We start from the raw sequence: 12,992 nt of genomic DNA on the forward strand, positions 1-12,992 counted from the left end.
TAGCGGGGATCATGCTAAAAACTACTGTGTAGACAGCGCTTTGGAGTTGTGGCTTGGGTTGGATCTCAGGATCAGAAATCTAGGGTGGTGTTTGGGCTTCAGAGCCTGAGCTCCCATGCAAGCCTCAACTTCAAAGAGCTATCTACACAGCAATTTTTAGAGTGAGCCCTGCTAGCCTAAGTCTACTGACCCGGGCTGGGAGGCACACTTCTGCAGGCTGTGAAGGCATACCCTCAGAGAGTGCAACAACTCCTGCTTCCTCTTTGGCTATAAGCGGTCTTGTGGTAAGTCACGGAGTATATACCAACAGAGGTAAAGACTGAGGTCTGGAGCAATGTCAGTCAGTCAAACCGCACACCTAAATTGAGTGTTCTGATTGGCTGCAGTGTAGTTCAGTTTTAACTATATTTCACCATTGCAAACCCATGCAAATCTCTGGTTCAGAGATGAACAAGTTTATGTAAGCTCTAACCTTCTACTTTAACATGGTCCAGTTCATGGCTAACTTGATCTTCATCTTTGGCCTGTTGTAGGATCCATTGGAACTGAACTTTTATTTTAAGTATGTAACGACAAGTTAAGCAGAAGTCACATAATACACACACATATCCCACACTTAGAATGTCACATTATATGACTTTACTACAGTATATATGTTAATCCCAGTATTCTGTATCACTATAGGCAGTGGCTATTTTTTTTCCCCCCTTGTCACTCACTGTAACTCAAAATCACTTCAGGCCTGTTTGGTTTTTTTTATGCTGCAGTCCTGGAGAGCTAGAGCTGATGCAATAGTTTTCTTCCAACTGTACAGCAAATACTTATCTCCTGATGCAGCTGTTCATGAATAGCCTCTCCACAGGTCAGTGAGGAATACATTTTTCACAGAAGGAAACATCTCTCCTGTCTGTAAAATTTATTCACCTGTTTTATTACATATTATATATAAATTTGGATTACAATGAAAATGACGTTATATTTTAACACATATTTTCTAGGAAACTGGAAGTTACAGATGTCAGGCATTAGTCCCCAAATCAAAGATGATCGTTGGATTCATTTTGCCTTGTGTTTATTTCTTCCTATCTCTTTTTTATTGTCTCCTAAGACTCTTGTTACATAAAAACCTAGGAAGTAAGTTACTTTACATTCTAACTTTAGTGGCCATGTGGAGTTTTAATCCATCTTCATGCCTCAAGGATGTGTGAATGAGAGTGTTGATCTACCCAGCTAGATAAGTGGCTAGCACTCAAGTTGTTTATATGGGTACGTCTACACTACGGGATAATTCCGATTTTACATAAACCAGTTTTATAAAACAGATTGTATAAAGTCGAGTGCACGTGGTCATACTAAGCACATTAATTCGGCAGTGTGCGTCCATGGTCCGAGGCTAGTGTCGATTTCTGGAGCGTTGCACTGTGGGTAGCTATTCCGTAGCTATCCCATAGTTCCCGCAGTCTCCCCAGCCCCTTAGAATTCTGGATTGAGAGCCCAGTGGCTGATGGGGCAAAAATCATTGTCGCGGGTGGTTCTGGGTAAATGTTGTCACTCATTCCTTCCTCCGGGAAAGCAAAGGCAGACAATCATTTCACGCCCTTTTTCCCTGGATTGCCCTGGCAGATGCCATAGCATGGCAACCATGGAGCCCGTTCAGCTTTTTTTTTTTTTACAGTCACCGTTTGTGTACTGGATGCCGCGGATAGAGGTGATACTCCAGCGCTACACAGCAGCATTCATTTGCTTTTGCATGATAGCAGAGACGGATACCAGTCGGTCTGTACCATCTGCTGCCAGTGTAATTTGGCAATGAGATGACGGTTATCTGTCCTTCTGTGCTGTCTGCTGCTATCATGGGTGACCCTGGCTGAGATCGGCCGGGGGTGCAAAAGCAAAACTGGGAATGGCTCCCCGAGCAAACCCTCCTTTATGGTTTCTAAAAATAGAGTCAGTCCTGCCTAGAATATGGGGCAAATGTACTAGAGAACCAGTGTATCAGAGAGCACAGCTGCTCCGTGTCAGATCCCGCAGAAATGATGAGCTACATGCCATTCATGGGAGGTGCCCCTGCAACAACCCCACCCATTGCTTCCCTCCTCCCCAAACTTCCTGGGCTACCGTGGCAGTGTCCCCCATTTGTGTCATGAAGTTATAAAGAATGCAGGAATAAGAAACAGTGACTTGTTACTGAGATAAAATGAGCGGGAGGCAGCCTCCCCGTGCTATGACCATCCAGGCAGGACATTAAGCGGTGCGGGAGAGAGGAGCCCAGCATGCCGCTGCTATGATAGTCCAGGCAGGACAGAATCTTGTCTTTACACAGGAAAGGGAGGGGGCTGATGGAGCTCAGCCCCCAGTGGCTATGATGAAGACGGTTACCAGCCGTTCTGTCCCATCTACTGGGAATGACCAGGAATCATTCCTATTTTTACCCAGGTGCCCCTGAGGCCAGCCAGGGGTATCCAGCAGTTATCAAGCATGTACCATCTGCCACCGGGGAGGGAAGAGGAGCGGATACTGCTCTTTACTGCCGCAGCATCGCGTCTACCAGCAGCATTCAGTAGACATAGGGTGACATTAAAAAAAGTCAAGAAACGATTTTTTCCCCTTTTCTTTCACGTGGTTGGAGGGAGGGGGTACATTGACGAGCTATTCCCTGAACCACACCGGACAATGTGTTTGAACCTACAGGCACTGGGAGCTCAGCCAAGAATGCAAATACTTTTCAGAGACTGCTGGGGACTGTGGGATAGCTGAGTCCTCAGTACCCCCTCCCTCCCTCCATGAGCGTCCATTTGAGTCTCTGGTTTCCCGTTACGCTTGTCACGCAGCACTGTGTAGCCTGTAGATTTTTTTTTCAAACGCTTTGGCATTTTGTCTTCTGTAACGGAGCTTTGATAGAACAGATTTGTTTCCCCATACAGCGATCAGATCCAGTATCTCCCTACGGTCCATGCTGGAGCTCTTTTTGGATTTGGGACGTGCTGATCAGAGCTCCAGGCTGGGCAAACAGGAAATGAAAATCAAAATTTCACAGGGCTTTTCCTGTTTACCTGGACACTGCATCCGAGCTGAGATTGCTGTCCAGAGCGGTCACAGTGGTGCACTGTGGGATACCGCTCAGAGGCCAATACCGTCGATTTGCGGCCACACTAACCCTAATCCGATATGGTAATACCAATTTTAGCGCTCCTCCTCTCGTCGGGGAGGAGTACAGAAACCGATTTAAAGAGCCCTTTACATCGATATAAAGGGCCTCGTAGTGTGGACGGGTACAGCATTAAATCGGTAAACGCGTAGTGTAGACCAGGCCTATGACTTAATCTGCTCTGTGAGACTGATGGTCATCGTTGAGGCAAGATTTATTTCTCTGCCTTAACATACTAAAATATTATGGGTTTGTAAAGTTAAGGCAAGGGTGGAAAGGAAGGTAATTACTAAGATAACAAATCAGGAGGATACAGGAGTGTGTATCAGAAAGGGACAAACAATTCAGAAGTTCAAATAAAGCAAGCCCAGGTATAAGCAGACCTTCATCCAGAACCTGAATTTAACTGAACTAAAAACTTCTTTTTTGATGATTAAAGAAGTTTACATCAGATTTTTCACCTTACTTCTCATTTTCACATCCCTCCTCACTTCCCAATTCTGAGCAAAACCAAAAAAACAGGACGAACCAGTAAATGTGGTTACATGATATTTCCAAACATATTTTGCAGACTGGAGAGAGTCAGGTACTTTAGTGGTCAAAACATCTGAAATTGTGGCTCTTATTCAAGCTGAACCTCCAAAACTTTTTACCTATCAATTTTATGCACATAGCATGTGAGAACCGTCCTACCAATTAGGAGAGCCTACCTACATAACCCAATAACAGAACTGTAGGTTATCAAGACAGCTTTCCTCCAAAGCAGTGTTTCCCAAACGTGGAACGCCGCTTGTGTAGGGAAAGCCCCAGGCGGGCCAGGCCAGTTTGTTTACTTGCCCTGTCCACAGGTCCAACCGATCGTGGTTCCCACTGAGTTTGATCCAGTCTCTCCTTAAGCATTTCATATTTTATGCCTATTTTTCACGGCTACTGATTTTTAAAAAGGTAATCCCTTTTTCCACACCATACCCATTTTAACTAATTCAATGTCTTCATTCTCTCATTTTAAGTCTCAACCAGTTTTAACAAAACTAAACTAAAAATCCCAGGGGCTTTAACGAAAAATAAGTGTCTTCTTCCACAACACAGTAACTCCCCCTACATGGCCTCAAGCTTTTTCCAAAACATCGCTATGTCCATCTACCTGGGGAGAGTTTTTAGAGAGGTTCCTCACTTCCTAATGGGGCCTGCTTCCACCAGCTCTCCTCATTACTCCTACACGCCAAAAAAAACTTGATCAGAGTGCAAATTGCCTGCTTTCTAATGCTCTGGTAGAGCCACTGTCCTCACCATACCACCAAAACACAGTCCACTCTTGTGCACTGAAAGGAAGAAGAGGAGATAGGAATGTCCTTGAACTGAACTTTGGACTTTGTTATTAAAATCAAAGTCACAGTAACTTCGAAAACTGACCTGGGCAGTTTAGAGCTGGATCAAGATCTGAATCGAGGTTGTTAGGATCCAGGTCTTGGGATGGACATTCTACACATGAGCTCAGGCCAGAGGATAACATTGCCCTTAATGTGAGAGTCGGTGTCTCTCATGGCAGGACATATCACATTTCTTTCACTGTATAAAGCTTAACATGCAGCTTCTAATTATTAACATCTTTATCAGTGTTCATGCCCTCATTTTAACTGATACTGTTTAGAATGAAACCACACAGCACTGTTTGTTTTGCCTTAAAGCATTTTTCGTTCACTCTTGGCAACATCCTTACAAGTTAGGAATGCAGTTTGTTGTTGCATTAAGAGATGCAATTAAGATGCTAGTAAAAAAAATAACTTGGATGCAATTAGCTTTCTACATTTCTTGGGGAGTGTCAGGAATAATTTATGATGTCATGCAAGACTGTGGGAGAGAATAATATCTAGATTCATGCAGATACAAGAACCATGAAAAAAAACAACATTACTTATCGAATGATAAGAGCTGTGTTCATTACCCAAAACTGAGCCCACTCCCGAGCATCTGCTGGAAGGGGATGAAAGTAGGTTAAGCCTAGATGGCTTGCTTTGTGATTTGACCCATCAACAGGATGGCCTAGTCACTGAGGACACCCCTCTTTCCCACAAATCCTCAGGATCCAATAAACTACATGCCTCTAATTCCTCACCACAGCCTGCTTTTGAGTGCTCTCCTTTCCTAGTTATTCTGAAGAAACCAGATGGCCACTTCCCATTATCCTTTTTTGGGTAGTCTGTAATTAAGGGTGCCACTCCCTACCATCATAACAAAGATGGGAGTTAGGATATGCCCTCACCCTAGGCAGCGAGCAACAGAAAAAACAAGTCAGCAGGGAGTGGCACTGCCTGAAGCACAGCGCACAGTTAGCAGGGAACCACTGGGAGTTAGATTCCAGAGCACTGTTGCTTACCAGTAGATCCCCCACAAACAAAGAAGATGGGTGTGTGCGGGGGTGAAAGTAAGGCAGTATGGGCGGCAGCAGCAGACGGAGCCCCGGGTCCTGTAAATTGCCACTGGAGGCCTGCGCGGCATGTGGGTCAGGCATCCTGGAATGGCTGGCTGGGGGACGCTGACCCCCAGCCCCATCCCTTCTGCCTCGAGCCCCATCCCTTTCAGAAGAGGTGGAGCCGGCCCCCTTACTGATAAGTTTTCAATTTTATTTTCACCCCTGGGTGTGTGTCAGATATGGTCAAGCTCCAATAGCTGCATACTCGCCAGGCTGCTGTGAGGGGATCTAAATGCTGAATCCCACCTGCCCTTAGTTTGCTGACGCTGGGCACTGTTTAGGTACTGTCCCTCGCTTTGGACCAGTAAGTGCGCACTCCAGGTGCATACCATATGTATGATAACCCTCTTGACCCTGGGGACTCTGTGGTCAAATTGCACAGGCCTTGAAACTAGTACTGTTTTTCTCATGCCTCCCCAGCTGCTCTTGCACATTCTTCAGAATGCTACTAAATGTGTGAGCCTTCTGGTTTCTAGTTTAACTCTAAAAGTGTGTGAGATAGTTTGAAAGACAGCACACACATACTTTACACAGGATTCTAAAACATCACACCTCTTCACTTAGGGAGCATGAGAAATATACAGCTCTATATAAAGTTATAAACACATACATACATTTTCCTGCCTCAGGTTCCTCACCACTCGGGAAAGTTCTTTGGGCTTGGAGAGAGCCCTCTGAGTGTCCAGGTTCCTTTCCTTGCAGCTCATTGGTTTCCCTTCAGAACCATAAATCCATTTGAGCTCACTTAGCTTTCCCTAACTGCCGCTGAACAGGACCTCTCCAGCCCACAGACTCCTGTTCCTATCTCAGTGAGTCCCTCAAGTGAATATGTTCCATCAATAGCACCTGGTTCCTTTGTTCTGCTTCTGGGAATTTCCACTCTCCACTTCTTGCTCCTGTTGACAAGTTAGAGGAACTAGTTTCTCCCAGCCTCAACCAACCTCCTTAGCATGCCCATATTCAGTCAGAGCGGTGGTTCTCAACCTGCAGCCCAACCAGCACACAGCTGCAGCCCATGTGACATCCTCAGGACCATACAGGTAGTACTGGATGCAGCCCACAATGGTAAATAGGTTGAGAACTACTGAGTTAGAGCATAGTTCATTAAGGTTAACTACTCTCCATTGTCCCTGTTCTGGTAGCAGAGAAGACACATCTCTGTTCAGAGATGGGGTCCACAATTTAAAGATGCTGGTGGTAGGCAGCAGAGTTCAGGGCAGGGCATATAAACCCTGGCAGAAATCTGGGGAGGGTGGGTCACATAGTCATCTCTGTCTGGTAGGGATGTGCTACGTCCCTTGTCAGCAAATGGTAGATTCCACATCCATATACTGGCATTCCCCGATACAATAATTTCTTCATAACATGAACCAGAATTCATAAAAACAGAAGACATATTTCCCATGTTGTTACAGGGAGCATAGCCACCCAGCACACCCAGAAAATCCAGGGTGGGGGCCAATAGCTTGCAGAAACAGCACATGTATAAAAGACCACCAATCCCTCTGAAGATAGCAATGGTAAGAAGAGGGATCCTTGGAGCTTGGGAAGAGAAGATGACTGGCAGTAGCAGTTATGGCTGTGTGAATTGCACCAGCCCAGATCCACTGAACTTTCAGCCACTCAGACAGATATTCATAGGTATACTAGAAACCCAAAGCCAACCTGATTTGGTGTATTAGTCTAAGCTTTAGCATTGCTCTTTTGGCAAGGGGCCAGATTTTGACTTCACCCACAACTGCAATTCCCAGTGCATCAATAGGAGATGTTTGCATATATCTGTTTTAAATAATTTACCATGCCAAGCTGTACTGACATAAGATAATTATCCATCTCAGAGGCTTGCACCCAACCGTGTTAAATGTACTGACACACATCAAAGAGGGATGAATGTTTCTATAGAAATTCCTCATAACTCCCATTAAAATAGGCATTCACAGTCATATTTACACCTTTTAAAGTACATATTGTAAGCCTCTCCTGGTAAAATGGCTTGCTACACTCAATACAGAACAGCTTTTGTATAGGAGCATTCATTTAGGTATTAAAACTAAAAGCTGGAATGTTAAGCATGAGATTGATTACAGGATTGAACTCAAGTAGATTCGAGGAGTGTATAACTGGCATTAAGTCAAGGATGATCTTTTCCATGATCAGGGTTGCTTTGTTTAAAAAACAAACAAACTTGTAGCTAATTTAACTATATAACAGACAGTTAAAATACAACAGGAGAGAAAATCCCATATAACATGCATCTGAAAGCTCAAACTGCTTTTGAAAAGGTGAAACAACTCAGATAATAAGGAGAGAGGCATGGGAAGGTCACTAAAGCATCCTCTGATTTTATTCCAGCTCCTTCCCTTACAATTACAGCATCCTTACAATGGAATTCCTCTGTTTTGCAGATTCAGGGCTCTTTTGCAGAATGCTTTTTTGTATTTCAGAGCACACTTGGTTATCAGTTTACCTCCTACATAAATTTCCTCAAAGGCACTCCCATCCTCATCTGGGTCCAATGGTGGATTTAGCACTTGGAGAACAGCCACAATTTTATTGTACTAGTCATAAGTGAAGTTTGTCAATCTTTTATTGTAAAATGTGTGCAGTCCAGTGATGGTCTCACTGTTAGAGCTGTCCGAAGGATGATCTTTCCTTTTGGGGGCAAATTTTGAGGTTTCAGAATTTGTTTTTGTTGTGCATTGGTTGGAAGGAGGAAAGAGAAAGAAAGACTGACACACACATTCTTTAGTCTGATGGTCAAGCCAGCAGCCAGGAATATAGAAGACCCAGGTTCAAGTCCCTGCTCTACCTGATTTAGCAGAATTTTTCACCCCAGACCATTCAGACAAGCAGGGCTTTGCACCTGGAGGTCTCTCATCCCAAGCCTAGTGCTTAGGCCACTGGCCATCAAGTGAGAAAGTTAGCCCTTTTCTATACTTAAAAAGAATTTTCAGATGGAGTATCAGTATAGCTCTACTAGTGGCGATGCAGATTATAGCAGCAAAAGAGATCCCTGAATGGAATAAACTACACCAGCAAAAGGATTTTTTGCTGATATAACTGCATCTACACTACACTTTTATTAGCATAGTTATGAAGGATTTTTTTTGTTTTTGTTTTATTTTTTAAAAACACTCCTCACTAACATAACTATGCCAGTAAAACTTTCTAGTGTAGATTAGGCCCCACTTATTTAACTGTTTCTAATAAACACTTAATATTAATGAACAATTTTCTGCAGTGTTTTGGATAGACACAGACACCAAACACCAGTTCAAGAGTCAGAAACATACAACAAATCCCAGAAAAACAGGTACCCATTGCCTAAGGATTATAAAGCTTGTGCATTCTATCTATCTATTTGCAGGCCAACTGTGGTAATAGTGTTGAGTTGTTATAAGTGCTGATTATGCTGCTATTTTTAGTTTCAAATAAACCCTTGACAGTAAAATCTTGCCCTTGTGGTACAATCCTTTGCAAGGGCAAGAGTTCAGTGCCCTTCACAATCAGTGTTGAGAATACATCTAATATGCACAACTGAATATGGGTAGAAAGTGCCGTCAGGGATACAGTTCTCATCAACAGACAAATTGCTGCTTAACAGAAAACATATGTTTAAAGACAAGTGCCATGAAGTGTTTCATGCCAGACAATAGCCATCAAGCATCCCTTATCACTGTGCTTTAAACAAATAGAGGCATTATCTACTTGTTTAATTTAAATCTGGAAATATCCTTCCTGCAGGACAATTTGCCCAACAGGAGTATTCAGACAAATCTAGTCACTCCCCATGGTAGCCTAAATGACTGACACATTAAAACTTAATGCAAATTATAGATACCATTTACATTCACAGATGAGTGACAGAAGACAAATTTGACAAATCAGTTTCAGTGCTCTTAGTTTTAGGATTACAGTAAGTGTATTAAAATTACTATGTATTTAAAATATAGAGTACTACATTGTTCGACGTGATAATTCAGTAAAATTCACAGAGGTAAAACAACAGAGCAAGCAATGAGCAAAAGCAAAATCTATTTTAGTTACCACCATTACTGTAGTATCTGAGCAGTGCACAATCTTTAATGTGCAACACTTGTGTGAGGTAGGGAAGGACTATTATCCCCATTTTACAAATGGGGAACTGAGGCATATAAAGACTAAGTGACTTGCCCACGGTCACACATGGTGGAGCAGAGTTTTCCAGGGTAACCCCCAAACCACTGGACCATTCTTTCTCTGACATTGGGGTAAATCTTGGTAGCGCCATTGACTTGCTACAATCACAATCCTAAGAATTTGGCTCTAAAGGTAAATTTCCAAAGGATTAAACTGATCTATAGCTGTACCAAGGCAACTCCCCTTGTTTTTAGTTATTTACTTAGAACCATAGACATGCATGGCCATTTTCAGACAAAAAATGCATGGTCCTTTCCTCACAGAACTTTGATCGAGGTTGGGAACAATGCTGTCAAACTCAAGTGTTCTTGAGTTTTGTTAGGTAATGAAGTTGTGTATCGAATTGAGGGATTGTTGTTTACATTGAAAACAAGTATTCTTTGAACTGAATCATTTATTCAGAAAAAAACTTTAAATGGAATGCATCAGTAAAGCTTTCCCCTCCCCACCCCTATCCATTCCTTTAGTTGCTCCCCCCAGAGACTCCCCCAAACCTCAGTACTGTCTCCATTTTCCTCAGTCTCTTCCCTTTCTCCTTTCATTTCTCTTCCAGTTTCCTAGACATATCCTACCTGGCTTGCTTACACCTGAAGTGTACTGATTTCTCACTGTCTCTCATATGCATGAGCTAGGGAATATATTTTCCATTAACACTTGTGACAAAGTTCCTCCTCTACCTTGGTGGGTCCTGCGCTTATTGGCAGATTTGCTCACCTCAGTGATCTTCCCCTCTGGTGGAACCCACAGTCTGGGTCAGGAGCAGCTCCAGGACCCAGCACGCCAAGTGCGTGCTTGGGGCGGCAAGCCACAGGGGGCACTCTGCCGGCGCCGCGAGGGCGGCAGGCACGGTGCCCTCGGCGGAGTGCCTGAGGAGGGTCCGCTAGTCCCACGGCTTCAGTGGACCTCCCGCAGGCAGGTCCACTGAAGCCGCGGGACCAGCGGACCCTCCGCAGGCAAACCGCTGAAGGCAGCCTGCTTGGGGCGGCAAAAACCCTAGAGAAGCCCCTGGTCTGGGTCAACTCCTGCTGTGTTTGATCAAGAGTTGGGAGGTTTGGGGGGAAACCCGGGCTCGCTCTCTACTCCGAGTTCCAGTCCAGGGCCCTGTGGATTGCAGCTGTCTATAGTGCCTCCTGTAACAGCTGCATGACAGCTACAACTCCCTGGGCTATTTCCCCATGGCCTCCTCCAAACACCTTCTTTATCCTCAGTTCCTTGCACCTCTTGCTCCCAGCTCCTCACATGCACATCACAAACTGAAGTGAGCTCCTTTTTAAACCCAGGTGCCCTGATTAGCTTGCTTTGATTGGGTGCAGGTGTTCTAATCAGCCTGCCTGCCTTAATTGGTTCTAGGAGGTTCCTGATTACTCTAGTGCAGCCCCTGCTCTGGTCACTCAGGGAACAGAAAACTACTCATCCAGTGACCAGTATACTTGCCCTCTACCAGACTCCTGTACCCCACTGGTCTGGGTCTGTCACACACTGTAGCCTTTTATACCATTCATCATCACTATTCTTGGTTACCATTTCTATCACAGTAAATGACAAATATGGGAGCTGGACAATGGCAAACATCCATTAGTGATACAATGACACATTTGTTGTACTGCAGTCATAACGTTTTCTTGGCAAGATTCCACAGAAACTTCCAATCTTCCCCACTTTCAGTTCATAACCTTTCATCCTATTTTTCAGAGGCTTCTGTTTCTGAAACATTACTGTAAGTATAATACCCCCAAGTTGCTAGGCCATCATGAAGGAGGAGGAAAAACTGAAGTGGGAGCACCAGACTCAGTAGTGACTTTCCTGGATCTTCTCATTTCCACCCAAAAAATACTCCTCCATGAGCAGAGGGGAGGCTGCTGTGCCTTGTCCAGGGACATTGCCAGGGCCAGCTCCAGGCCACAGCGCGCCAAGCGCGTGCTTGGGGCGGCATGCCACGGGGGGCACTCTGCCGGTTGTCGGGAGGGCGGCAGGTGGCTCTGGTGGAGCTCCCGCAGGCGTACCTGCAGAGGGTCCGCTGGTCCCGCGGCTCTAGTGGAGCATCCGCAGGCACGCCTGCAGGAGGTCCACCGGAGCCGCGGGACCACCGGACCCACTGCAGGGAAGCCTGCGGGAGGTCCATCGGAGCCACGGGACCAGCGAGTGGCAGAGCGCCCCCCGCGGCGTGCCGCCGTGCTTGGGGCAGCGAAATTGCTAGAGCCGGTCCTAGACATTGCCCTTGCCTGGTGGTACAGCCACGGTGCAATTTAATTCAGATTGGCACTATTCGGAACAGGCAATGCATGCTCCCCACTGAGAATTCAAACAGACCCCAAAGCAAAGAGATGTGATTGATAGTTGAGTGAATTTGTAGCTTGACAATGGTGGTAGCATCCTATTTACTACAGGCTTCTTCAGAGATTAGCTTTGCAAAAGCACTGGGCTTCACTGACTCCCTGATCACAACTCCTCTAATATATTCGCAAGTTCCCATGGGAATGGAGGGGAAGAGTATGGGGTGAGCTGTGCTGGTTTCCCAATCAGTGATAATGATACAACCATGTAAATCATGGGTGGCGTCAGCAGAGCCTTAGTAATAGCACTGCCAAGAATAACTTGCTGATTGTGGCAGGTACATGTAGGACTTGTGTTCAACAGAACAAAGGAAGTGTCTTAAGTAATTACATTTAAGTTAATGATAAACATAACTGTCTTTGTGGGGGGTCGGGTGGGGAAGATTGAAAGGGACCAGAGAAGAACAACATAAATGGAAACTAAAGCAAATAACTTTCTAAGACTGGCCCAGTCTCCCTACCACAAAGTCATATCAATCCCCCACCAGTTTATGTTCCTTACCTGAGGGTATGTACAGACCTATCTACATGAGGAAACTATGGTTCCTGAAATGTGCTGTCCATGGTTTAGACCTGTCTAGATTTGCAATTAATCCATTTTCAGTGCCGGTTTTACCCACGCCTGCTACCAACACCTATTGTCAGCAATAGCTACGTTTCCTTGGGTAGGCAAGGCTCAAGGGGAACGAGAGTAGGAAAGAGATTTGGAACAGCGCAGGTGCATAGCCTAGAATTTACCAAGTTTCCAAACTGCTGCTCTGATGTGCCTTTTAATTCATATAGACATGTGCCATTTCAGTGCAGTTCAGACCAATACATGCACACCAACCATATGGTAACTTGATCCTACAAGCTGCTG

The 12,992-nt window shown here is 44.9% G+C and overlaps 1 protein-coding gene across 1 annotated transcript in view; it reads right to left on the reverse strand.

The window, feature by feature from the left end:
- THSD4 (thrombospondin type 1 domain containing 4) overlaps positions 1 to 12,992 on the reverse strand; it is a 658,049-nt gene that overhangs the window by 556,997 nt on the left and 88,060 nt on the right. The window lies entirely within an intron of this gene.

Source organism: Gopherus evgoodei, chromosome 10 (genome assembly GCF_007399415.2).
Source record: "Gopherus evgoodei ecotype Sinaloan lineage chromosome 10, rGopEvg1_v1.p, whole genome shotgun sequence".
NCBI classification, from domain to species: domain Eukaryota; kingdom Metazoa; phylum Chordata; order Testudines; family Testudinidae; genus Gopherus; species Gopherus evgoodei.